The sequence below is a fragment of the Quercus suber genome, unplaced genomic scaffold (genome assembly GCF_002906115.3).
Source record: "Quercus suber isolate HL8 unplaced genomic scaffold, Cork oak 2.0 scaffold_3B, whole genome shotgun sequence".
NCBI lineage: Eukaryota > Viridiplantae > Streptophyta > Magnoliopsida > Fagales > Fagaceae > Quercus > Quercus suber.
In genome coordinates, this window is record NW_027071805.1 from 1,768,041 (window position 1) to 1,773,469 (window position 5,429).

At 37.8% G+C, this 5,429-nt stretch overlaps 1 pseudogene; it reads left to right on the plus strand.

Moving 5' to 3' along the window:
* The first annotated feature begins 388 nt into the window (after positions 1 to 388).
* Positions 389 to 1,522, plus strand: LOC136066202 (dehydration-responsive element-binding protein 1A-like; annotated as a pseudogene).
* Positions 1,523 to 5,429: the final 3,907 nt, after the last annotated feature.

Here is a 5,429-nt window from a genome sequence, read left to right on the forward strand (position 1 = left end):
TTCTATTCAGTATAGAGAGTAGAAACACACTCTCACGCGCATAACACATACTGCGTTTTTGCCACTGCAAAACTATGCCCAATCACTTTCACTCAAAATCTTGAACAGGACAAATTTTCCACGTGTCACCATACAATACCCCCAATTCACTTGGCTCAAAAAGAAAATCAACTGTTACAAATATCCTATTACCAACAAATATCTTCCATTCCAAATTACTTCACAGCCTGGCAACTTATCACAATAAGCGCGTCTACATATCACAATCAGCGCGTCGACTTATCACACTCCTAGTTCTTTCCTTAGCGTTTTGTACAAGTCCTAACGTCTGTATATATATGTCCAACTCTCATTCTTCTTAGTTCTTACTCCCTTCAACAAACACAAACACAAACACCACTTTGCTTACTTATATCTACTGCTACTACTTCAATATACAAACTAACTAAACTCAAAGTACTGAGAAACAAAGAGTTTTAAGACATACATGGATGTCTTAAGACATTTCTCAGACCCACAATCTCTAATGGGGTCTGATATTTCGTCCTCGGGGTCAGAGAGTGACAATGCTCGCATGTTCAACTTGTCAGACGAGGAGGTCATGTTGGCTTCGAAGAATCCTAAAAAACGAAATGGGAGAAAGAAGTTCAAGGAAACAAGACACCCAGTGTACCGCGGAGTGAGGAGGAAGAATTCAAAAAAATGGGTATGTGAAGTGCGTGAGCCAAATAAGAAGTCGAGAATTTGGCTTGGGACTTTTCCTACCGCAGAAATGGCGGCGCGTGCACATGATGTGGCAGCAATTGCGCTCCGTGGCCATAAAGCGTGTCTCAATTTTGCGGACTCAGTATGGAGGCTTCCAGTTCCGGCATCGGCAGCAGCGAAGGATATTCAGCGTGTGGCATTGGAGGCGGCTGAGGCATTTCGGCCAGCAGAGTTGGAAGATGTTTCTGGGATGACTTGAGGCGGAGGTTAAAAAATGCAGCTACAGCAGTGACAGTGGCTACGGAGGCTGAGATAGAGCCGGAAAGTGTGTTTTTCATGGATGAGGAAGCAGTTTTCGACATGTTCGGGTTGTTGAGAAATATGGCAGAGGGGATGTTGTTGCCTCCACCGCCTCATTGGTATGGTGGAGATAACATGGAAACTGGCAGTGAGGTTTCATTGTGGAGTTATCGAATTTGATTGTTATTAGTAATAGTATAGCTTAGTGCTGCAGTGTGGCGATGTCATACTGTACAAAAGAATTTGTTGTAGCATGAAAATAAAGGAAATCTCCTATTTGAGATAACGTGTGAACACATTACCATAAAATAAAATGTTCTGAAAAAGAAGAAAAAGACGTGGACACATAGTGGACGAAGCTCAAGTGTTGCCATCTGAAAGTCTCATCTTGATGACTAGACTTGGAATATATAATAATAAGAAAAAGCACTGCACTGCACTGCATCGGAAGGTGATATTAGAAAAGGCAATGCCAAGTTGCCAACATGTGGATGTAGATAAGTGGTGGGACTTGAGAATGGAGCTTTTGGAAGCTTTCTTTTATTTATAAATAGCCAACATATTTGTTTATTTATGGCTAGCCTCGTCAAATGCGCATTTTGCCTATAGTGAGACTTTTTTTTTTCTTAATCTAGTGTCATAAATTTTCTTTTTCTTTTTAGAAAACAAAATTGTGGATAAGTTTGTTTTTAAGACATAAATTTGTAAGAGAATGTTCTATTTTGTAGGCATTTTAAGTGAAGTTGGAGATGTGTTTTTACGGGATTATCTACAAGTTTTTTCCATATTAAACCTAAGGTTTATGGGTATTTCTGAATTATATAAAAATCCAATCCAAAAATAGAAATCTTCTTATAAATATTAGGGAAAACTGCAATTAACCCACTTGTGGTTGACCCGTTTTAACAGTATCCACCCGTGCTTTAAAATTTGTCACTTAACCCACCTGAGGTGACCTCCGTTAAACCCCCGTTACCTACCTCTCCTTTTTCACCGTTAAAATAGGAGTAAATGTGTCTTTTTCATTATGTTTTATGTCTCTCTCCTCTTTTCTCTCCTTCTTCTTCTTCTTCACAATCAAAACCCAGAAATGTTCACATCCAAAAATAAATAAATAAAATAAAAAAACCCAGAAATGTGCATTTAACGTTCTTACCCAATGCCCACTGCAATTACCAAACATATTTTTACAATAACAAGAAAACCAATACACCTACGATCACAAATAAAGCCACAAATCCACGCCAACATTTAAATTAAAAAAAATTAAAAATAGAAAAAAAATTACATTAATTGAGATCTAAGTGGGTCTTGAACAAAATCACAAGCCCAGATCTAAGAACACAAAATTAAAATCGAAAAATCACAAACCAGCAACAGATCTTCCAAACACAAAAACAACAAACACAAACCAAACATCAGTAAGAATACAAACACAAACCCAGCCATCCATCTTCACAAAACCTGCAATCCATCTTCAGAAAACCTGAAAAACCCAAGTCCAAACACAAACTCAAGTCCAAAAAAAACCCAAGTCCAAATACAAACCCAAGTCGATGGCTTAACCGACCAACTCGAGCGATTCCTGAGGGATGGAAGCGTCGGCGTCGAGCGAAGCCGAGAAATCCATGACGGCGCGTGACGCGACTTCTCGGATCATCGATGTTTCTTTCTTCAACCCGGACCCAAATTTCTACATCGCACCGGTAGATCTAGATCACTGACTCCGATTTCGACACGATCGTTTTGATCAATTTGCCGAAACTCCAAATCGCGGTGGAGTCCAAGTCCGGATCTGGGTTTGGATTTGGGTCCAGGTTCGGTTTGGGAGCGTCGTCGTTTTGGGTTGGTTTAGGTCTTCGAAGAAGATGGATTTGAAGAAATCCATTATAGTTAGCTCCTTGTACCCATTTCTTACTGATGTTTGGATTTGTGTTTGGTTGACAAGGAATATATGTTGCTGGGTTTGTGATTGTTATTGTGGATTTTTAAGGGTTCTAAGGTAGAGAGAGGGACAGAGCTCATTCTTTTTTTTAGGGTTCTAATTGGTTTTAATTTTGGCTTATATGGTAAAGGGGATTTTTTAATAGAAAGGCAGAGGTGGGTAACGGGGGTCTAACGGAGGCCACCTCAGGTGGGTTAAGTGACAAATTTTAAACCACGGTGAGCACTATTAAACGGGCCAAACCACAAGTGGGTTAACTGCAATTTCCCCTAAATATTATAGATAAAACCCACCCTAAATTTGATTATCTTTTTCTAACTAACCAAGCTAATCACTTTATTGCTTCTCAAAAAAAAAAAAAAAAATCTAATCACTTTATTTTCATTTTATTTTTTAAAACACCATCTTAAATTCAAAATTTTAAGGCCCCGAAGGCATGAGCAAGCATGACTAGTGTTGAATTGAAGGAGCCCAAAAAAGATGCTGCAGTTTGAGTGTTTGGATCAAGGGAGTCAATACCGTACCGGAGGCTGTACCGGTTTGCCCAACGGTACGATATATTTCGGATACCGGTCAATACCGGTGTACCGTTTCGGGTTTAGCGCTATTTTTTATATTTATAAATAAATAAATAAATAAAATATATATATATATATGTATGTGTGTATATATATTATAATAAATATAAAAGCTTACCATAAAACATTTTCTCAATTCAGAACTAATTATTCATGATTTTATACTTTAGTATCAATTAAAAGAAAAAGAAAAAACACAATATAAAAAATAGAAAACTTAAAAGTTATCATTGCATACTAAGAAAACAATAATACTAATAAGTTAATACAAATAAGTTACCATTCTGCCTAAAAAAAATTTAAAAATTACAAAACTTAAAAAAAAAAAAAAAAAACTGTTTTCTGTACCGGCCGGTATTGCCCGAAATTGGCCGGTACGGCCGGTACATGGCCGGTACGGCTGGTATTTAAACCGGTACGAAACGTTGATGTTTCGATACCGGTATGCAGCCGGTACGGCGGTACCGGTACGGTATCGACCACCTTGGTTGGATATGGCAAAAGCCATATTGTATTAAATTATATTCCATTTTCCATAATGTATAAGAGGTTGCGTTAATGGGGCACCTCACGGTGCCCGTTGACAGCAATTTTTTTGGGACTTTTTCGTAATTTTTTTGCCTTTTATGTCATTTTTTTTTCTAGTTTTATAAGTTGTGGAGCCAGCTTTATAGAGAGAAAAAAACATATTAAAATTAACTGTAGAGTTATTTTTATGTCTTTTTTTTATTGATTTTTTTTTATTCTGTGGGATCCATATTAGGAAAACCTTAACAAACACTGCACAGTACTTATTAACATTTTCCATGTATAAATACATGATATATTTGCAAAATAAGTTTGTACTTTAATATTTAGTCTACCTTTTGGGGCATTTACATAAATCTAAGAAAGAAAGTTACTCAAATGTTTTATTTCATTTTATTTTTATTCTTTCTTTCAAATTTCTAAGAAGAAAAAAAAAACCACACATTTTTGTCTTGCATACTAGTTCAGCTGAAAAAGGAAGTCATGAAGCAAAATTAGGCCACAAAACTCCCAATTCGTAGAGAGAGAGGGAGTAATATTATAGATTCTTCATTCTTGTTGTAATAAATAGAGAGAGAAGAGGTGTATCAATATATTTAAAAAAAAAAAAATCTGGCAAAACTAAAGCCTAAAGGATAAAGTAAAAGAAAAGGTCGAAGCATGGAGTTTGTACTATTGTTTCATTCAACATTGTTATTCCTGACTGTAGGGTCAGTTTTTACGGCCCAAGCCCAAGGAGGTATGGATTCGGAGCCCACCGAGCCCAAAACAATAGATTTTGTAGAGAGTGGGTGAAAAGGGCTAGGCTAATAATGAAAATAACAGTATTAAACAACAACACCAGTGGGAGGAATTGAATTAATGTGCTCTCGGACTAATAAGTACTCCGTCCGAAGAGATGTTTTTCATTGACCATCTAAGGTTACAATTTCTGGGGCTACAACATCTCATATATCCTTTTTCTCTCCTGTTTTTCGATCCCCTTCTATCAGAGGCACCCTTCCCTTATATAGCATTGTCTTCTTACATCTCCTCCGTCCACTTGTTTATCATCCAGGCATCCACTTGAGTGCATGTCCATCACCCCACTTTTTACCTTATGTGAGTGCGGTAGCTGCGAAAGCACTGTTCAGAGGTCCTATCCACATAAATGCGGCCAAGAAGGTAGGTGCAGTGCATTAAATGTGGTGGTTGAAGTATGCCTCCTTGGTATTTCTCTGCTCCCGTTATCTTTATGTGTGTCCGAGGTTCCTCTCCCCCTTGACACTTGTCAAATAAATCGCTTGAACCTCCCATACTCGTGTTGGGTTTGGCCTCTTCGGATCCGAAGATGCAGGACTACTCGGACATATGAGCATCTCCTCGGATGGTAT